Consider the following 25000-nt stretch of genomic DNA (forward strand, 5'->3'; position numbering starts at 1 on the left):
ATATACATACATGTCTGCTTGTAAATGTGTATGTTTTTTTTATTTATGCGCCCTTTCAAGCCTACCCAGGCCCATGGCCCCGGTTCGCCGGTTTCTGTGGCCTTTGTGTTCCTCCCAGCTGGACGGGACGCCAGTCCATCGCAGCGTTACTCAAGAAACAGGAAGAAAGCGTCAGAGAACGTTGGGACGAAAGAGAATAACAGGGGTTGCCACCACCTCCTGCCGGAGTCTCCTGGAGCTTCCGTTGTGTTTTCGCTCAATAAACGCACACAACACCCGGTCTGGGAATCGAAACCGCGATCCGTCGACCGTGTGTTCGCTGCCGTAACCACTGGGCCATTGCGCCTCCTCTATATGTGTATGTACAAACAAAATAATTTTCTCATGTATGTATTTAATTTTTTCTCTTTATTATATCAAGCATTAACAGATGAGAGTGGGGTTCCAGCCAGAGTAAGTTTCATCTATGCAATCGTCAGTAATCAAAGACGGGTCGAAACACTAACTTGATTTCCAGTTCTCGATATATTAGGCTTATCCGATGGTTTGCATTATACAGCAGTAATTGGCTTAACTACGTAAAATACATGATTATTTTCATTCTTTCTTGAACGTTTACTTTAATTTCTCTCTCACACTGTTTCCTCTTTGTACCCTGTATATATATATATATATATTATATATATATATATATATATATATATATATATATAATATATATATATATACTTGCCTTCAAATACAAACACGGACACACACGCACACACTCATGCATACATATAGCGAGACAGTGAGGATTTGAAAGAGAGAGAGATGAATAGTTATATATATATATATATATAATAAATATTAGGGAATAAATCCAAATTTACAGGGAAAAAAATCAGATTTAGGATTAAATCGATTTTATAGTAAAATATTATAAAATATTATTCGAGACAAAACCACTATTTTGCAAAACAAACAAGGAAAGACTTAATCAATACATAAATTTTAATAAATAGTCAAAAAAACCGCCACTACAATCGTTTCTTGTCTTGATCGACAATCTTCAGGTGGACTTCCAATAATTCAGTGTCAAATTATATATATATATATATACAGGGTACAAAGAGGAAACAGTGTGAGAGAGAAATTAAAGTAAACGTTCAAGAAAGAATGAAAATAATCATGTATTTTACGTAGTTAAGCCAATTACTGCTGTATAATGCAAATCATCGGATAAGCCTAATATATCGAGAACTGGAAATCAAGTTAGTGTTTCGACCCGTCTTTGATTACTGACGATTGCATAGATGAAATTATTATAATTTGACACTGAATTATTGGAAGTCCACCTGAAGATTGTCGATCAAGACAAGAAACGATTGTAGTGGCGGTTTTTTTTGACTATTTATTAAAATTTATGTATTGATTAAGTCTTTCCTTGTTTGTTTTGCAAAATAGTGGTTTTGTCTCGAATAATATTTTATATATATATATATATATATATATATATATATTATATATATATATATATATATATATATATATATAGAGAGAGAGAGAGAGAGAGAGAAACAGACAAACAGACAGATGGATTGATGGACCTGCAGCCTATGTATAAGAAAAAACTTATCGTCACACAAACCCATAATTTAAGGGCATTTAATAATTTATATGGGACTGAATTCTAAGTAAGATATATATTACGAATCAAAATGGAAAATAGAGTTTATCTTCATGCTATCATATATGGAAAAAGGAGTCTCAAAGTTGAGGTTCATGGATGTGCCATAATATCAGGGGCTGGTGATGACTGTATTGCTCCTAAAGGAGGTAAGACAAAATTGCAAGTTCCCCAGGTATGACACGAAAATGTTGGAATTTTAGTTATGGAGCTATAAATAGAAACGAATCGAGAGATGGTTGATGACATCCCTGAACTAATTGAATCACATGGCACTTGATTTGTCGTGAATGTAAAAGGCAGAGGACTAAGTATTGCATTTATGGCATGATCAATAAACCAAGGGTTTTCTATCAACTGTAATCGATTTGAAGTGTTACCAAGAATATGACATATAGAAACAAGGTAAGTAGAAGTAATAGGTAACCATTTTAATTGTAAAAACAACCGTAAGAACTGCAACAGTAAAATCAATAGTAACTGCAACAAAAGAAGCAGGAAAAGGAAGAACAACGGCAAAAGCTACATTAACAGCAACTTAAACAACACTGGAGGTGGAAGTTCCAAGCAAGCTAGAAACAGAACACACAATGACATTAAGAACAAAAGAAATATCATCGGATTCAACACCAGAATGCCCCCAGCACATACACAACACGACTACATATACTATTCTTTCTTTACATCAGTCAGATATCTTCTGCTTTATAAATATAGGAAAGAAGGGGGAAAAAGGACAAGAAATATGCACTCAGAAAAGGCGGTGAAATTTCAAAGATGGAGACTAGAAAGAAGTACAATTTCAACAACAACAAAGAGAAAACAGCGTCAGTACTCGTCACCATAACGAGTGTAGGCAACAACATATTCATCCGAACAAACAATAAAGGGTAACAAACAAAAATATAAATTTCATGGGCGTAGAGAAGCATCTGTATACGAACTGTATACGTACGTCATTCTACAAACATTGCCGAAAATGATTACATGGTGCTAACATTTAAACAACCAAGCACAGAACAAGAACAGCACAAAAGATTATGGCTGCTGCATAATTGTAGATTCGATCGCATGTCTTTCAACAGCACAGTAGGCCTTTGGACGGACTGACATTTTGCATTACCAGGGGTCTAGTTTCATTCTAATCTCCTGTTTAAGAAGTAATGGGATGACATGCCCTAAAACAGTCTAGATTCATCCAGAAATGACTCAATGTGAGCTATCTTTGGAAGGTTAATCCCAGGTGGCGAAAGTATGCATTGCCTTTCTTATCTATCGCTGGGTAAACGTGATGGCAAGCCGTAGTTCCAGTCCGACCGCAGTCTAATGTCTTCTTTTAGGCTTTCTATGTGAGGGACAAATATTGGTCAGGAATTCCAACACTGCAAATATTTCTACTACACAGTTATACCAAAATCAAATTTTCAGTAATATATTTCGGCAAATCAATTTGGAATACTAGCAGAAGTGTGAAGGCGACTGGTTATATACACACTGCTATTGACGCTATTTAGACTCGCGTGAAACCTATTGCAATAATCGCATATTCAAGGGATTTGCAGCCGTTATCATAAAACTGTTTAGAAGTTTGTATGACCATGTTATATAATGTATCATTTGTAACAGGATGATATTTGATTTCATTTCTATTTTGCATCCACTTTTAGCATGTAGAATTCTAGTAGCTAAACGATTATGGTTCTGCTAGCAAATGCTAATCTCAGTTTCTTTTAATATCTTATATATGGATATATAAGATGATGCTTACTATTTCGAAAACAATAAAATATGAAGCTTCAAGTGATATTTTCAGTATTAATCCTTCCAATTTCAAATGACTTGTCACTATATATTAGAATGCTAATTTACTTCGGTATATTTGTGATAGATTCCTACTGATCTATTTCCTTTTCTATAATTACTGTTGGCACAAATTTCGTTTTTCATCACTTCAAACGGCATAAATGTCGATTTATTTTCACTTCCTGTTTATTTCATTCTTATTTCTTTAAAATGACGCCTTCATCATCATCTCTATTTATGATCAAATTAAGAAAGAAATAAAAAAAATGCCAATAATGACTATTGGCGCCGTAATCAGTGTTTATCACGAAATCTCAACAGCATTATTAATGTTTTATTCTTGTTATTATCAATAGTAGTAAGTGACCGGAACAAGATAACTCTCTATGAAAACGGTTAGAATATTGGTGCATCGGTACATGGGATCTAAGGCTGGCTAGAGGAATTTCAGATATAAAATTCATGAAGAGTATATGGAAAGACATGAAATTCGTCACTTATTCCAAGCGATGTTGATCGATGGAGGACTTTTATATTAATATATCAGCAACAATAACAATTGTACCGTGAGGAGGAACAGAAGCTAAAATATCTAACTTCGATGGAAATTGGGTAAGATGGCGGTGCTGTATCAGAAAATCTTGGTATCGAAATACAGCCGAATTTCCTGGACTCGGAGAGTTAGTTGGTGATTCTGACTGTGAACGGTTACAACGGAGGTACCTACAGTGTTATCGCTCAGACTGGCCAGGGGCGACCAGGTATCTTCAGGAATCTGGATGTTTGCGTTTGGTTCGTCAAGACTGTCTTTTGCATGCACTGAATCTAGAGGTAATACTTTAGTAGCTGGATGATTGTGTGGTATTTCACATGAACTATGATGTAGAATATCCCGTTTTCCATATGTGTTCAATGTCACTGTACCAGTACCTGAAACAGTACACACCCAAGGGATCAGTATTGCTCTAAAGGAATGTAGTGGTGTCAGGAGTAAAATGTAACCAAAAGACCTTGATCCTGAGATTCTGCTACTGGCGGTGCTTATTCATGATATTTAACAGTGTTCTGAAGCGTTGTTGAAACACCAGTGAGATACCGGTGAGGCATCGGAGTTCATTTTGTTCAGCTATCCATGTAGAAAAATTTGGGAAGAAGGAGCGTGCAGAGTATTTTGTCTCATACAAAAATGGAGAGCAGGAATATGTCCCTGAAGTTTCGAGTGAAGCTCCGAAAGCCTAAATCACATGTAGCATCTGCTGCGACCTGAACAAGTTAGAAGTTGAACTTGGTATTATGACAGGGGAGCCACATATTTGGTTTTCCACCATATATCGTTCCAGAGAATGTTTAAGAAAACAGGAAAATTATAAATTTGTTTTACCATCATCATAATCATCATCGTCGTCATCAACATCACCCTCATCATCGCCGCCGCAACCACCACCACCATCATCACCATCAGCATTATTATCATCATCATCATCATTATTATTATTATTATGATTATTATTATTATTATTATTATTATTATTATTATTGAATGAGAGAGCAGTGCATGCCATCAAAGTGACACTGGGAAGTATATGAAGCCCAGTATACCTTATTATTATTATTATTATTATTATTATTATTATTATTATGATAGACATCGCACAGTATACAATATCGTGAGTTTGTTGGTTGAAGATATTGCGTCTGCCGTGGTTTGTACTATCGGTCAAATCACAATAAAGACCTCCGACAGACAGTACATCACGCAATATGCGTGCAGTTCCAAGTATGCCGACTTTTGCAATGCACCTAGATTGTAGGTTATTTCTAATGTCACCGGATGTTTTTTCAGATTAGGTTGTATTGAACCCAATGCTCCGACGACAATAGGGATAACCTTTATGTTTGTCTCTCGTAGCTGCCACATCTTAGCGATTTCAATTCTCAGGTCTCCTTATTTTTGTCCCTTATTATCGTTGTTGGTGTAGTTATAATTTCTGACGTGGTGAGCCGGCATTTCGTCCGTCATACGTTCTGTGTTCAAATTACACCGATATCAATTTTTAACTTCATCTTTTCGGATTTGATAAAACCATTATCAATTTAGCACCGGGAAGGGGGAGAAATCTTCAAGCCCCTTTTCTAAAGTTGCTGACCTCTGCCTATAATAGAAGGGATTATTTTTCTTATAGCCAGTTGTATTAATTTATCAGCAGTCGTAGTAGTGCTGGTAAAGTAATTAGTCGTAGCAGTGGAGTAGTAGAAATCGTTGTGGTTTGGAGGTGCTGGTTGTAGTGTGGGGTGTTGTGTGCGGTGTGCGTGCGGTCTATTGTTGTGGTGATGGTGTTGTGATTCTAGCAACATATTTATGCGAATTCATATCCTAACCCTCGCGCATCCGTGTATCATATCTAAGAGTAAATTTCATAATAGAAATTTGAATGTTATCTGTGTATTTCGAATACTCTTATCTCCATTGCTTAAAGTGCTATTTGCTCCCTAATGTTTGTCTATGAATTGTAAGTTTTCTTACATTTTCATGTATCATTGCTATCAAAGTATTTGTTTCCATTGTACGTTCTTAATATAATCATAACTTAATATAATCATAATTTATGTAAAGACTATTTCAGTATTTCTTTCCGTTATTCAATTCATACTAGAAATATTTATATGTCAGTTAGAAGACATTCTCGACAGTGCTACGTAGCAGCGTTCTTCAATTTTGTTAAATACAAAATTGTATTCCCAGAGTATTTTAACGTGCAGAACATTTTGGTGTACGATACTGCTATTCGTGTTTTCTCTTTCAAGTTATCGTTTTCCTCCAGACGCATATAAGTTCCATTTATTTTATTTGTTATAAATTTTTTTCAATCTTCAATATATATATATATGTATATATATATAAATATGATGGATTCTCTTGTTATGAGCGACAAATGAGGGTTCAGTAAAATAAAGCCTTGATCATGCTTTATGAACACGACGGTGTCTTCTGAGGTCTGTTGTTTCCTAGCAAGCCTTTTGGCAAATGGAACAAGTTGAGAACTCAGTTTTCTTGAGTGCTTCTTGATTATTTACTATGTGTCTTATTGAGTGGACGGCTACACTTGGTTCGCTTTTCGCCATAAAGCAACAACAACAGTTAAGGTTTCCACTTATAGGAGCAGTGTTTTGCCAGGGTTCCTTCATGCTTGAATGAAGTTGGTCCCTGTTTTGAAGTTAATTTTGCTCAAGTTTTTGAACTGAGGAGAGACAGGACTGACGCCAGGTCTTGCATTCTGATGCTTTATTTTTCCAGGAACAAAAGGGAATGTTGCATCGTTTCAAATTTTCTTTTAGTTTTTTTTTTATGCGCAAGAGCGGCCTTCCAGCTGATCCTCCTGTCGGGAATTGGTCAAAGAGGAGTTGCTTCAGAATTCTGATATCACTCATACCTGAAAGATGATCTGACTATCTAAGCCGTATTTTGATGAGGATGGCTTCAATACCTGATATGTTGCAATTTGTAAGTACATCACTGTAATGAATATGGTGACTCAGTTTTATGGTGGAGATAGTATACAAGCAACGTATATTGAAAAGCGTCAAGTTGAATGATGTGCTTTCGATACAAAGTCAAAAATTCAGCACCATAAAACAATGTTATCAAGACCACCGACTTATATACATTAATTTTCACCTTCAACAATACGTCGTACCCGTTCCATATCCTGTGATAAAGCTTACCGAAAGCGGAGATAAACGTCCCGATTCTGGACTCGATTTCTTTATCTTCGCATTATTTGACACTTTGGAACGAAGAATTAGTGAAAGAGAAAACAGTTTCAAAAGCTTTTCTATCGGGAAGGTAGTCACGAATGGGCTGATGGACAGGCTTAGTTTTCTTGATACTGATGGTCAGACTAAAAGACTTCGATGTACTCGTGATGTAGTTTAGAATCCGTCAAATGTCCAAGAGTGGGTGCTATAAGTGCCCAATCGTCTATCATGCCACTGTCAATGGATGTCAAACAGAAATAATACCACAAAACACAACGAGTATAAAGAAGCCAGGAATTCATGCCAATCAAAGCTAAAGGCAAATGAAAGAAATATGGTGGTGAAGGAAGGCACGAGAATTGCAAGATGCTGCGGACAGATGTGACTACAGGTCATTTTACCAGAATTTAAAGTATGTTTTTGGACCTGTGTCTTTTGGCTCAACTCTCTTATTTTCAACTGAGGGTAGTCTTCTGACAAATAAAACGATCACGAACCGCCGGGCAGAGCACATTTCAAATGTTTGAAATATGGGCTCACATGGTGCTGGAGAACTGATGATCAACCTACCATAAAGGCCTGTGGATGAAGAACTGACAGTCGTTCCATCAAATGCTTAACTAAAGAAAGATCGTAAAACAGCTCAGGAAGAGAAAGTCGTCTGGGAATAATGGAATACCAGCCGAAATATATAAATGTGGTAGAAGTTTCCTGCTGAACAAGTTATGTAAACTCTTCTCTTTATTCTGGAAATGTTTTCGCATTGCATAATTGTTGTAATTAATTGTTTATAAATTCTTGATTATTTGAATGCTTGTTTCTATTATTGTCTAATAGGATGATAATATCGCGTCTCCTACTGTTCTCCGCATAGTTACCTAATAAACAACGTTTGTTGTTTATTAAATATCTTCGTCACTTGTATTTTTAAGTAGAAATGCCATTTCCTTCACTGCGTTTTTGTTTTTTGTTTTTATTTCGCTTTTTATGTACATTTTATACAAGAGAAAAATTCCAAATTTATCTACCTAAACGATATCATAATATTGATTAAATTATTCCGAATGGTGAGATTGCTATTGTTATAAATTATATTATATTAAATTTTGCTTAATTTTGTCAAATGATCTTGGAATATGCGACGGCTGGTCATCTTTTAAAAACCATGGCAACGTAATATATATATATATATATATATATATATATATATATATATATATATATATATATATATTATATATATATATATATATATATATATATATATATATATATATATATATATATATATGTATGTATGTATAATATAGCAATTCTCCAACTATGCATTTCTGTTAGATTTCTGTTTACCTTTTTCACAAGTTCCTGTATAGTGTACACAGTTAATGCTTGAAATTCCATCTGTGGACCTTTTATTTCCCATATCATGTTGCCTATTATTTTAGAACATTATATTAATCATAACAGCCAAGGCAAAAAAAAGTCGACATCCTTTTGCGTTGCTAGACGTACTAGAATTAGAAGCCAACTTACTCCATCATCAAATGACACACAACTGTTTTTTTTAGAAAACATAGAGAAACTACCCAAATTGAAATGTCAATGACATTGCTGCGATTATATTAAAGGAAAGAATGGTAGATGAATGGTGATATGGGTTTAAACATGAACATAAAATGCTAACACTTGAAAAGACTACTATCAAAATGAAAAGACGCTTATCAAATCTTGAATAGCTGAATATAATATGTTGGGGTAGAATGTAGTTAACCCACGTGGGATTATATTATCTTTCTGTAAATAGAGACGAAGATAACGTAATATAATTTCTGACGTGATACAATGTTTAAGTAGTTTGTGTAAGTAAACAAATAATTCGATATATAACTGGATTATACAGTAATGATCATAACGATAAATAGTTAAATAGTTATAAGATTCGCAATCATCACTCCAGTTTCATATTTTCTGTAATTATATCGGATATCTACAATACATTTAGCTATTTTATCTGAATACCAGAACATATACTTCCGAAAAAAAAAGTAGTTTTAAAGTATGTCTCACCTAACACACCATAACCTTTTACTATATCATCATCGTTATATATACACACACATGTATATATATATATATATATATATATATATATATATATATATATATATATATATATATATATATATGTATATACATATACATATATATATATATAATTTTTATTCAGGTTTCTTAATGTCGTAAAGAGCGCTAGTACTTATGTTCAATGACCTTTTCAAATCTATTACTAAGATTTCTTTACAAAATTGTTTATATTTATATTGGAGAAAAAAATGTTATACTCTGGAAATATACCAGGAGAGTCTCTTCAAGTATGTTGTTTATTGTTATCTACTTTTCATTTTTTGAAATACATTATTGTTTACAAGTTTCATTTGGGAAATATTTTATTGTTTTTATTTCTTTATATTAATGAAGAAAAGCAAAATGTGTAAAATAATATTCAGACATATTTTTTTATCACTTACTTAATGTTTTCAGTAACGTTATACTGCCATATATTGTTCTAGCATAAGTACAGGTGGAGGGGACTGGCAGAGAGGATTTCAGATATTGCCATAAAGGATTAGAATAAATATCCCAAAGCAATTTCTCCAGCACTGTTATGATTATCTCAATCCATCTCCCGTATTTCGCTTTTAATAATAACTCAATTAATTGGCGTACTGTCGTCACTCTATCCGGAACAGGTTTTCTCCTGGGATACACGTCGGTTTTTTAAAAGTGCGTTCAACATAATTACGTGGTTACTTACGCAAAACTAGCGACAAATTTTACCCGAATGAAATATACGTAGTGCCGCGATCATAAACATTAAGATGCAAGAGATTTTACGGAGCATTTATGTATCATTGGACAACTAAATGAAGCGTTACACGAAGTGTGTGGGGTGTGCTTAATGTGACCCCACAAAAGTTAACACAATATCCAAAGCCTCTACTATTTATCCCATTCAACCTCAATGTAGAATATATTGTATAATAATAATAATAATAATAATAATAATAATAATAATTATTATTATTATTATTATTATTATTATTATTATAACAATGGTAATAACAATAATAATATTAATAATGATGATGATAATAATAATAATAATAATAATAATAATAATCATAATAATAATAATAATAATAATAACAACATCGACGTAAATAGTGATAATAGCAATATCAATAATATAGGTGGTATAGATAAAAGTATGGTAGGTGATAATAATGAGGATGGATTAATAATTAGTAACCCTAGTTTGCATAACAACGTAATTACTAATAGTGAAAATAATACTAATACTAACAATAATTTAAATAATAGTAATAGAAGTGAACTGTCCATAAATAATTCCAGTACCGGACACTATCCCCCCCAGTTGTGATTGTAGGATTAGATCAAAATGTCCGGTATCTGGCCGTTGTTCGGTCCAAAACGTAATTTATAAATGGACGATAATAATTTCAAACAATAGCTTTCTTTATTTCGGTTGTTCGGTAGATTTTTAAAAATGTGTAAACAATCATTTTTCCTCTTTTAGGCTCAAACATAAGGCAGGTTGCACAACATTATCTAGTAAAAGTTGGGAACTAAAAACAAATAATATAGAATTCAACCTAAAATGGGATATAGTTAGAAGAGCGCAACCTTATAGAAATAGTAGGGATGGTTGTCAACTTTGTTCTATGGAAACTTATGAAATTTTGAAACATCAGAGTAATACAAATCTGTTGAATAACCGTTAGGAGCTTGGAGTTATCTTGTATACATCGTACGACCCGAACGTTTAAATACTTTAAATAATAACTTTGTGAATATTCCTATATTTTTCAGTCTCATATATTTTCGGTCTCATGAGTTACTAGTGTGACGACATTCGTCTTCCTAAAATATATGTTGTACATTAAACAATATAAAATCGCATATATACACACAAACAAACATACATAAGAGAAGGTGCTTAAAAGTTGAAAGCTTTAAAGCCATCGCGAAAGACCTGGCTGGAGGCCCAACTTCCGGGTCTTTTACAGGGCTGAGAAAAACCGAAAGACAACTGCAATAAGCGAGTGTATGTGATAAAGGTGTATGTTGAATAAAATCATGATGAACTGATCCGGTGTATTTTCTTTTACCTAAGGCCAGGAATTTTACAGCACACCAACGTGCAAGAAAACACACACACACGACACACACGTATATATATATATATATAATATATATTATATATATATATATAATATATATATGATATTAATTAGAGACAAAACCACTATTTTGCAAATCAAACAAGGAAAGACTTAATCAATACATAAAAAAAATTTAATATAAAGTAAATAAATCGCCACTACAATTGTTTCCTGTCTTCAAATGACATTCATCAGGTGGATTTCATATCTTCTATTCAATTTTAAAGTTTAAAATTGAATAGAAGATATGAAATCCACCTGATGAATGTCATTTGAAGACAGGAAACAATTGTAGTGGCGATTTATTTACTTTATATTAATTTTTTTTTATGTATTGATTAAGTCTTTCCTTGTTTGATTTGCAAAATAGTGGTTTTGTCTCTAATTATATTATATAATATTTTACTATAAAATTGAATTCAATCCTAAATCTGATTTTTCCCTATAAATTTGGATTTATTCCCTAATATTTATTATTATATATATATATATAATATATATATATATATATATATATATATATATATATATATATATATATATATATATATATACGTGTGTGTCGTGTGTGTGTGTTTTCTTGCACGTTGGTGTGCTGTAAAATTCCTGGCCTTAGGTAAAAGAAAATACACCGGATCAGTTCATCAGGATTTTATATATATGAGAGAGAGAGAGAGAGAGAGAGAGAGAGACAGAGAGACAGAGAGACAGAGAGAGAGAGAGAGAGAGAGAGAGAGGTCATTTCTGAAAATATACACACGAGATTTCAATTATCCACCGTGATTCTTTATATCTGCTCCATGGTTCAATTCTCATGAAATTGTCTCGTTTCCTTCAGTGTCTTACAAACATTTCGTTTCAAACTTTTCTAACGAAGTAAATTCTTGCCCATATCATTCGGTGATAAGATCATTGAGACCTTTATATCAACAGAAATTCCTGAACGAAATTAATGCAAAGCCGTCAACAATAGGAAAGCCAAAAGCCAATATTCAAATAACAAAGGTGTAGGCGTTGTCCCGTGATAAGAAGCTTGCTGTGAGCTGGCAGAAACGTTAGCACGCCGGGCGAAATGCTTAGCAGTATTTTGTCTGCAGTTACATTCTGAGTTCAAATTCCGCCTAGATCGACTTTGCCTTTCATCCTTTCGGGGTCGATAAATTAAGTACCAGTTACGCACTGGGGTCGATGTAATCGACTTAATCCTTTTGTCTGTCCTTGTTTGTCTCCTCTATGTTTAGCCCCTTGTGGGCAATAGATAAATAAGTAGCTTGCATCCGAAGTATATGGTTACAGCCTCAGCCCTCTTTTGCAGTAAGATGTTGAGCAAGCGTCGTCTATAACCTCGTGCCCACGAAGGAAGCTGAAAGAAGCACGTCCTATATATATATATATATATATATATGTATGTATATATATATATATATATATATATATATAATATATATATTATATATATATATATAGGGAGAGTTTACGAAAAAAACAAAAAACGAAAACAGGTGGTGTACAAAACAAACAGATGTATTAGTAAAACGCTCAAGAATAGAAAATTATTTTACGTTTAGAGCCTACGCTCTTCTACTGAAAGGGACACAGAAAAAGCAAGGAGAGAAACAAGGAGAGAAAAAAATATGTGTAGTGACTAACGATTTATCATGGCGGCTAGTGCCGGACAGAAGGGTCAAATACGAGGAGGAAAGTAGGGGAGATAACAAGGTAAAGTTGACTCCCAACACAAAGGTCTCCAACATAAAGGTGCGCGTGTGTGTGAGAGAGTATGTATGTGCGTGTGAAAGAAGGCTGTTGGTCTGGCGTGTGCGAGTATGTATGTGTAGGTGTGTGGATGTGGGAATGGGTGTGAGGGTGGTGTGTTGCGATGTGATGTGTAATGGTGTATGGTGTAGTGTGGTGTGGTGTGGTGTGATGTTGTGGTGAGGTGGGGGAGGCGAGAGTAGGGATGTATAGGGGCGGGTGGGTTTATATATATATAATGAGGGTAGTGGGAAAAGACAAGAGTTGTTTATGGTATTTGCTGACCTTACTAAGGCCTTCGACAGTGTTAATCGGGAAGCACTATGGAAGGTTCTGAAAAAAGCTTTGTATACCTCACAAGATGTTTAATATTCATGGGGGAAAAAAGGCTGCTGTCGTATCAGGTGGGGAAGCTTTGGCTTCCTTCGACGTTACAAACGGCACAAAGCAAGGTTGAGTTATGACCCTTGTTTTGTTTTCCCTCTTCTTTTCAGTGATGCTAAGGTATGCATTAGTGACATATAAAACTTGGCGTCAAATTCTAGTTTCGAACAGGTGGTGAATTATTCAATAATCAGCGTTTCAAAGTCAGAACACTGCTACGCACCAGTATCATTCGTGATCTACATTTTACACATGATGCTGCACAAGTAACAATAACCTTAGAGGAAGCTCAGGAAATTCTAGAACGGTTTTCTGCTGCATGTAAAGCCTTTGGTTTAACAATCAGCAAAAGAGGAGACGAAAATAATCTACCTAACTTGCCCTACTCCTAAACAAATTCGATGTGTCAAGCAGAGGCCACCGGTTCACACTTTCCCTGACATTCCTATACAGGTTGAAAGGAAAAACGTAAATTATGTGAAGTAATTTACATATATTAGTAGTAAAGTGAATTCAAGTGATTCCCTTCAGGATGGAATCGTCAACCGTCCTTCAAAGGCAACAAATGCATTTGGCGATTTTCTTTCTCGCACCCTAGTTTCGTTATTCTGGACTACCAACAGGCTTTCTTTAACATTACCACTTCCTCTAAATCGTGCATAATTCAACGATGGATAATACTAGGAAATAAACCAATGATATAGGGTAGTAATTCGAACTGCAAGAAATAGCATCTACATTTGCAACATAAGATATATGAATGCTTAACATGATAGAGTGTGTGATCTATTGCCTACGTCAATGCTAGAGACCATAGACACACATTTAGATATGTTAAAGTCAAACCTCATAATATGTATTTATATATTTTAGTTGGTAAATAGATTCTTAACGTGTGTTTGTCCCAATAAATACGAAACAAGACGGTAACAGTAGTTGTTACCATGTTTAACCAGTGTAATTGATATGCTTTTGAGTAAAGTGGTCTGTAACAAGGCACAAAAATATACAACCTATAAAGAAACACTACTGTGCTAACAAGAAGATCATTAGGAAATAGTCCTGAGAAAAATTTTCCGATATTTTATTGCTATTTAAAAGCTGAAACTACACAAAAATAAATAAGTTATTGGCTGGTGTATGATGTAATATCCAGGCTTACTACATTATATTTTTATTTAGATGCAGTCATCAAATGGAGTTTGTATATTCAGGACATTGACAGACCCACGTACAATTAGTTAGACATGTCATTGCATCAAATACATATGTCGTTTATAAATTAAAACTCTTCTTCCTTTCTTTTTACTTTGTTCATTGTTTTTGATGTTTCTTTGCATATTTCCGAATTGATGGAAATTCTTCTTTTAATTAAATGGATGCTTTCTAACACCTGCTGCGTTTCACAAGAATGCATTTGTCTAAAAGAATATTTCAAAAACTAAAAGTATATATGTGTGGAAAAACGGAGCGTGTTCCTAAAATCAAATAAATAGGCATGTATGTATGCATGTTCGTATGTTATCTATGTAAATATGTATGCATGGATGTGTACATGCAATTATGCATATACACATACATGCACGCACAATTATATATATATATATAGAGAGAGAGAGAGATATAGATATAAATATATGTATGTATATGTGTATGTACATATATATATATATATATATATATATATATATATATATATATATTTGTATGTATGCATATGTATATATGTATATATATATATATATATATTCTTATACACATGCACACGTACGTAATAAGCTACAGACATTGCAAATGTTCCCGAGGGTGTCTTTTAATGAGTAAATCTTTTGTTTTTATTTTGAACATCGATATTTTATCGGAGACGCGTTTCTCTCGATTGCGACATTAAGATTCTCGCTTCGGTATTCAATGACAATATTCTATCGTGCGATGAAGTGAAATGCGTTATTCAACTGAAGTAATACATTGAAATTAATGCAGAATAAAGTGTACATCAGACGAATTGAGCTGGCTCTCCTCAGACGACAAATTTCAAAACCTGATTTCTGAAGCAAATATATAAATAACTATATACGAATTAAAACATTCCAATACACTATCTGCATGCGTAGACACATTAGAAATAAAGAATCACATAAGAAGTGTTATGCCTATATATTTGTATATGCGTGTGCAAATGGGTACATAGATACGTGCTTGAGTGTGCGCGTATGTGTGTTTACGTGTGTGCTTGCGTATTTGCATGAATTAATGTTTGTACAGAGGTAGAAAAAAACATAGGACATTAATATATGTGTAAAGAGATTGGCTAGTATATATAAAATATACTGTCCACTCAAATATTCCTGAGTGGCTGTGTCGTAAGAAGTTTATTTTCCGACCAAATAGCTCCTGGTACGATACCACTGCGTGGTATCTTGAGCAGGTGTCAAAATCTGTTGAATTGATTTGAGAGAAGGAAACTGAATGAAGCCCGTCGTATATATGTATATGTGTGTTATTATGTGTGTGTGGTTGTGTTTTGTTTGTCCCTCCACCACTTGACAACTGGTGTTGGTGTGTTTACGTCCGCACAACAACTTCGGGGCTCACAAATTAGACAGTTGAAGTAAGTACCAGACTTTCAAAAATAATGGGGTCGATTCATACGTCTATAATTCTCCAGGGCGATGCCCTAGCATACCCGCAGCCAAGTGACTGGAGCAAGTAAAAGATAAGAGAAACAGGATATTCCAAGCTCTCGATTTCCTATTAACAAAATGGACGCTATTTCACGTGATATGTTTTGTCTGAACAAAACGTTCTGTTTCAGGGCTTGTCTCCTAAAATAGCTGGTGAATTCCAGGAGATATACAAAAAATTGTATATACTTCTTTGAAGAAGTAAGCCGGATTCTCTGGCACCTTACTTATAAATATAACAAGGGAAAAAATTTTCTCAAACACATGCATAAATCTATGTATATATTCTCATTTCATGAAGGCACATGTTATTTACAGAAAGTACACGAAACGAGGTAATGGAAAATACACTGGTATATATAACATCTATATGTATATATATTCTAAGATTAAATCAAGTTACATATCGCTGTATTCACAATTCTTCCTCAATTTTCTTACTCGAGACACACACACACATACACACACCACACAAACACACACACACACATAAAACTCACACACACACACAGACATATATATATGTGTATAATATATATATATATATATATATATATATATATATATTAATATATATATATAGGGGTTGAAGTGCCTGTTCGGTAAGTAGCTTGCTACAAACCAGATGGTACCGGGTTCAGTCCCACTGCCTGGAACCTTGGGCAAGTGTCTTCTACCATAGCCTCGTGAGTGGATTTGGTAGACGGAAACTGAAAGAAGCCCATCTTATATATGCATATATGTGCATATATGTATGTGTGTGTGTGTGTATGTTTCTGTGCCTGTATTTGTCCCCCCAGCATCACTTGACAACCGATGATGGTGTGCTTATGTCCCGTAACTTAGCGGTTGGCAAAGAGATGGATAGAATAAATACTAGGCTAACAAGGATAAGTCCTGGGATCAATTTGCTCGACTAAAGGCGGTGCTCCAGCATGGCCACGGTCAAATGACTGAAACAAATAAAAGAATAAAGAGTATGAGTAAATATATATATATATAATATATATATATATACATATATATATATATATTATGTTTATATATATATATTTTATTTTATACATATACACATATACATTTATGCGTGTGTGTATTATGTATTATATGTATTTATATACATTTAGATATAAGAATCTATTTACGTGTATGCATATGCACACACTAACACACATGCACATTGAGACACGAACACACATACACACACACATAAACTCACGTAAATGCACACACACATAAACTCACGTAAATGCACACAAACATATACCTTAACATACACATATGCGCTCAAAGCTGGACACACCGTCCATCTCTATTCTACTTTTTCTGTCTTGAGGCACGCTCAGGCAAAAAGAAGCAGGCGAATCTGCTTTATCGTTTGAATGGACATAGAAGTTAAGAAATTAGGAGGCATCTTGAACATAGTAATACATTCTCATGCATGTATTTATAATTTATCTCCCTTGGTTACATCCTTATTTATGTCATTTGTCCCTGTTTCTCTTTAGTGTGGAACTTCAGCTCCCATATTTATTGCAGCGAAGATATTATTATAGAACGATAACTTTGTTACGCATTTACGTAGAGCATACTTTCATTCATTACACGTTTTATTCAAAATACTAAGTTTATTTTAGTCAATATTCTCGTATTTTTTAAACCTAACCTAATACTAATCACTGAGTGCTGCTGTGGCAAACATCTTTATTTACTCATAATTTTTCTTGGCGTATAGAGACTATGTTAGGTTCTTCGTATATGACAGAGTCAGGTAGGACACTATGGATATCTAGCATATATATGACTTATTGTAAGAGTTATAGATAAATAGATAGAGAGAAAAAAGGAGAGAGAAAGAGAGCGAAAGAGACAGAGAGAGACATAGTGGGAGATAGATAGATAGATAGATAGATAGATAGATAGATAGATAGATAGATAGATAGATAGATAGATAGATAGATATAGATAGAGAGAGAGAGAGAGAGAGCGGTTCACTCATGCACGCACAAACACGCGCGCACATATAGCTATATTTTCTTAAAAATCCATTTCATTAGATTACCGATTGCGACATTAAAGGACATTTAGTTACATTTTCTATCAGGTTAACATGTCCGAGAGGAAATATTTTTTGTCACTAGGATTATTTTTATATTTCATTTCCTTCTGGCGCTTGTGTCCGATAGTGTTACTTCATTTGCTTGCTGTTAACAGAATTCTAATTAGCGGAAATAATTTAAGAGTGTGTGGTGACATCCATGAGTTTCTGAAGCACATTCTCTAACAGAATCACTATCAAGGAATAGAGATTCTAGTTTCAGAAAGAAACGCTTTCGTGAAACCTAATTCGCCATTGACAGCCCTTAGTGAATTATACTGTTTACAAAATATTGTGATTAAAAAAAAAACCCGCGAATCTTTACGAGAGATGAAAACGAAAAGTTTTTTGATGTTTGTGCCTTTTAAATGAGGAGTGCCGAAATAGGCGTAATGAAACACCTTCAATAAAGACAATAATCTTTGTTACGTAAACTTTCAAGTTTGTTTACGTTCTGTAATACAGCGTACGCTCGAATAACTGCGTTTATGTTTATCGGGGTGCACAAAAGTATAAATGAGCAGACGCAGGCCTACGTATTGGCGTTAGCTTTCACTAGCAGCAACTAAATATAAAAATAATTTATCGTATAGCGGTGGTGCCCCAGCATGGCCGCGGCCATCGGGCTAAAACATTTTAAAGGATTTAAGGATTTATATTTATAGAGAAGAAATAGACAGTCATAGATGACCTGTATGTGATCAAAATTATAGTGGATCAAATCTGCCCTGGTTCAAGGTAACAAATTCAACACATTGCATATACTGTCGCAGAGAAAAATATTAGGTGATATCGAACACCTAATGTTGGATCAAACAGCCTTTATCGAATATAAACGATATTAAATTACTTTCTTGCGCCCTGTCTCGGTTGGTTTTGCCTTTCATTCTTCCAGGCTCCATAAGTTAAAGTACTAGTACAAATTAAAGTAGTCCACATATTAAAGTAATTGTACAAATTAAAGGACTTGTGTTGAATGTGTTGGTTATTCCCCTCCCTTGAAAACTATTGGCCTTGTACCTACATCGGAAAAAAATTATATTATCATTCATGTTGTTGCTTTGTTTTATACGAGCGATTCCAAGTCCAACTCAAGTAAGAGCAAGTTGGTCGTTTTATTCTGTGTGTTACATATCATTAGCAATAATATGAGTGTAGGAGTAGTGTAGGGGTTGCTGTGTGGTAAGTAGCTTCCTTATCAACCATATGGTTCCAGGTTCAATCCCACTGCGTGGCACGTTGGGCAAGTGTCTTCTGCTATAGCCTCGGGCCGACCAAAGCCTTGTGATTGGATTTGGTAGACGGAAACTGAAAGAAGCCCGTAGTATATATATATATATATATATATATATATGTGTGTGTGTGTGTGTGAGTGTGTATGTGTGCGTGTATGTTTGTGTCTGTGTTTGTCCCCCTAACATCGCTTGACAACCGATGCTGGTGTATTTACGTCTCCGTAACTTAGCGGTTCGGTAAAAGTGACCGATAGAATAAGTACTAGGCTTACAAGGAATAAGTCCTGGGGTAAATTTGCTCGACTAAAGGCCGTGCTCCAGCATGGCTGCAGTCAAATGACTGAAACTAGTAAAAGAGAGAGTAAAGAGTTATATATTGTAGATTGGGAGATCAGAATCAGAGTACTAAGATTCTGTTAAATGTTTCAGTTTTATAAACATTTCAACAGAGTCAGATCTATTCAGTTTGACAGTGATTTTCTTAGGATCTGGGCAATGCCCACCCATGGGAACAATTTTTTGTAGTACTGATCCTTCTAGTTTTGCTGGTATTTGGCCAGAGCGTTCAATATTGCATTTCGGTATTGTGCCCAATGCTCCAGTGATCACAGGTACAGTTGTTGTAATTATATACTTCATTTTTGAGACCCCTACTTCAATATCCTTGAATTTACTTAAATTTTAAAAAAGTACCGCTGGCTGCTGAGACTGACATATCTATGAGCAGGTAATTTTTATCAACATGCTTATTTTGTCACAAAATATTGATCTTTGGCTTGAATAGCGCGAACATTTTATATTATCATTCATGTTTTATATTCAAACTGAATAGATTTGACTCCGTTGAAATGTTTTCTAAACTGAAACATTACAAGTTTAACAGAATCTTAGTACTCTGATTCTGATCTCCCACCCCTATTATAATAATAATATTAAAAACCCTAACAACAGGGATAGTTTCATACTTTTCTATTTGGCATGATTCTGTTCAAATCTCCTCTCATATGGTAGCCCAAACATACAGCTTGTGGCTAGATACTAATACTGACTACGTATGACATGGCGATGAATATATCAACTTGAGGCTAATATAGAGCATCCAATGATGAGGTGATTAGTTGTTTTTCTGCTTCCTCTACAAAAGCTGATGGCAGGATCAACACCATTTTCAAAAAATACTTATTTAGCAGTTTCTGGTGGGTAGGCATTGATCCAGTTTTGAGTACTTTTTTTTTAACATCAGGTTCTCCAGCCCTTATAGGTCTTATAGTGTATTTACCTTGCAATATCATAACTTTCCATGTATTTTGCAGCTATTTTGCTGGGAGATACGAACAAACTGAATAGGTGCATTTGAGAATGTACGCCCCATCATCACAACCAAAAGCAACTAGATCCTCAACTCCTCACCATCACCACGACTATCACAAATACACCCACTACCAGCCCAATTATAAACAAATATATACACTCAACAGCAGTCAGGTCACACACCGCAACACTAACTTCAAGTAACAGAAAGGAAATTATTAACTACACAGTGATACAAATCACACACAATAACCACATTACTTTATCTTCCAGCATCCGATGACATGAAAAGAAAATCGTCCATAAATTTCAACAGCCATGTAACATTGAAAAATACATGCAAAATGAAGTAGGAAACATTAGGTGACCAAATACCTGTCACTCCATAGGTGTAAGTCATCAGATCCTTTCTCACCATCGTGATTCTGTCAAGGTTAGTTCAGTGTGTACGTGTTTCACCATCCGCAAGAAGATACGTACGGTTTTTCGGTTGGAATTCGGTCGAGACGTATAGCAGGTCGAAAATGAAAGATGGATTTCAGTGCCTACTCTGAATGCCTGCCACAACTGTTGGCAAGAAATGTAGAGTTGAGAAAAACTTATAAAAGACGCCGAAATAGACAGTGTAAATACTCATCCATTCGAAGCAGTACTACCTGCTGAACGACGTCATGTCATAATGTATTGATGCGGTAGTCACTAGTGAGACCAGATTCCGATCCACACGGTTTCATTCCTCTTTTCAATGTATTTAAGATATCCGTACTTTCTCAATTCTGGCAAGATCGGAAGATCGAACAGCTATGTCATTACGGAAGGATCTGTGCCACAATACTCAATATTTTTGGATCGATTAGGCAAGATGGTTGTTCTTGCTGTGAATACTAGCAAACAAGTACCTTCAAACTAGTAGTTGTTCATGTTCAGAGAGGAGTCAACAAACGGAATTGTAAATGTTAAGCTCCTGCATGCTATTGGAGCACTAGAGCGCCAACTGATACGAAAGCGGGGTGTAGAAGCATTGCAAAGCTGATCAAATATTTGCAACTATCTAAAGAACACCGAATGGCATTTCTTGAATATATCGCTCTCGGCATGGTAAAACAGCGTTGGTTTATCCAGGAAGGACAAGGTTTTGTCATTTTAAAATAAAACGGCTACACAGAGCACACATTTGTGATGTATGCGCTAGACGTAGACAGGCGTCTTAGGAAGGGACCCTGTACTAGAAGGTAAACACGTCGTTCCAGGTGCGCCAATTTTAAACACCTTGAGAAAGCAAATTATACGTGCGTTGCGGGGCGATCGTTAATAATATATAATGGCTCGCTCTGAAAGATTGATTAGAATTAATGCCACAGCAATAAACAAAACATAGAATAGAGCTTGGATGAATGGCGCATAGGAGCTTAGATGAAATGCTTAGGAAAGGTGTCACAAAAGTTGCCTATGGAGGGAGACTGATTCTCGATCATTTCTTTTGCTGCATGAAGGCTGCGATATCAGATCTAAGACGTGGGTTCTAAGAGGGAGGGGACGAAACCTGGTTGATTGGTCCGTGTGAAACAGACAAGTTTTTAAAACAAAGGATAGTTCCGTGTTTAGCGGACCATGAATGTTACAGGTTTCACCATCCGCAAGATATGTACGGCTTTTCAGTTGAAATTCGGTCGAGAGGTATGTCCGATCCTAAATGGAAGATGGATTTCAGTGTCTACTCTGAATGCCTGCTAAAACGTTTGGCAAGAAATGTGGAGTTGACAAAATCTTATAATAGACTTGGAAATACGGAAGCGAGTGTTGGCTGCTAGGCATGTAAATAACATAGTTTGAATGGGTTGTCCTGTGACATTTATGGCAGATTTATATGGAGAACCCTTGAAAAATACATGCCACACCTGGCAGAACAACGAGATAATTTCCAGTGAGGTGAGTAAATGAGCGGTGGTGCTGATAATAAAAACGCTAATAAGGTGTATCACAAATGCTTGTACTATAACTGTTAAATTCAGATACACTTATGGCCAAAGTATTAGATAAAAGGTTGTCACTTGTCCTCGATGATCTGAGTAGTGATGCGGAACATGAATAATCCCCAAACAGATCTATTCGCCTTATATGATAATACATAACCTATGTACGAGGAACCTGACATGGTCGGGGCCCTGATACATTTAGCTCAATCATAAATTTCGGAGGGGTGATTACAATAGTGGTAACTGTCCTCAGGGCGGTCTGTCTCTGTCCCTCTCCTCAGGTTAGATTGCTGCAACATGAAAAAGCAATTCTTCTGTGATTAGAGTGAATGGCCATGATAGGAGCCATTCAAAGACATGCACTTGGGGATTAATACATTCTCTGAAACCTAACATTGTTCTATACTATCAAAAAAAAAAACGGCATTATAACCATATTTTAAGCATGATGATAAGAAACTGTGGACAAGAACAACTCTTGAAGAATATGAATAAAAGCTCAAATCACTCTACAGATATGCGAAATTTAAATTCGTTATTTTCTATATCTGTTTTTCTCTCCTCTTTGTGCATCTCTGTTTCTGAAAGAAATCCCATGTATGCTCATTACTAGATGTTGATATACTCCATCAGATATCACGAGATTGTTCCAATGACTCATGGCGGAGCGGTAATGGCTGCACAACACACACACACGCACACATTCGTGTATGTGTGAGATAACAATAAAGAGAGTGGGGAGAGATAGATTGTGTGTGTCCAATACATTTTGAGTAAGAATATATGTTTACAGTTGGGAGAGAATAATTATAAACAACCGTAGACTCGCAGAAACGCACACATGCACACATACACACACACACACGCACACGCACACACATACATATACCCTCACACTCACACAAAGACAAAGAAACGTACGTGCGAGTATGCGAGTATGTAAGAATATGTGCATGCATATAAAGAGTGGGGGAAGATACAGAAAGGAAGAGATACGCAAATACTGATATATATGTATATATATATATATATATACACATATATATATATATACATATATATATATATATAAAATATATATATATATATATATATATATATATAAAATATATATATAATATATTTGCGTAAGTACGTGTGGGGAGAGGAAGTTCAAATAGAAAGAAACACACTGACCGCATTTTATTTCAGTAGCAATACATTTCACCTTATATGAAAACCTCTTATACATCTGCTATATTTCTCATATAACACACAATAGACTACGCTAAATAACAGTCCTATAAACTAACAAGAACTCACTATACGGACGCATACGCAACCTGCCGCACACACACTCAGAGAAAAACAAACGCATATGTGTGTGACTATACATTATGTGTGTGTGTGTGTGAGTATACATTTCTATGTATAAATACGAGCAGTAAGTAATTTATCCAAATAAGCAACAAACGTTAGACTTTTGCCTAAGGGTGACTTTTAATGAGTGGAACCATTGTTCTTAGTATTCTACTCAAACTGTCTTGTCTATTTCAGCATGCTCCACGTTATTTATTTTATATCATTTAATATAAATTTTAATAGAGGAAAATAAATACAAAGGAATGAAATTCTGCAAAGCATTTTTACATTGTCTATGTTACATCCTCGATATTGAATAGTGTTTTGAATATTACAGAATGCCTTCACGATGTACATGCATTTGATGTTTGTACAAAAACAATGGAAGAAAATTAAGGTTAATGTTTCGTTTTGTTACATGTTTATCGTGTTTATTAAAATATAGTTTTCATTTATTTTAGAAATCATATTTAACGCAAACACATTTTTAATTGTATTCATTTACTATTTTTGCTTGCTGCAAACTTACGGCTATGGTTTTATCGTTCCACTGTGTATATATATTAAATATACATGTATGTATGCATAAGTGCTTTCTTTTACTCACTCTCCTTAAAATTGCTGGCCTAGTGCCAAACTTTCAAACAATTATTGTTATCTTTTATATTTAATGTATTATTTTTTTCATTCTGTATCTCATTATTAATTTTCTAGGTGAGACAGTGTCACGGGACAACTTGCTGG

Source organism: Octopus sinensis, linkage group LG16, assembly GCF_006345805.1.
Source record: "Octopus sinensis linkage group LG16, ASM634580v1, whole genome shotgun sequence".
Classification (NCBI taxonomy): domain Eukaryota; kingdom Metazoa; phylum Mollusca; class Cephalopoda; order Octopoda; family Octopodidae; genus Octopus; species Octopus sinensis.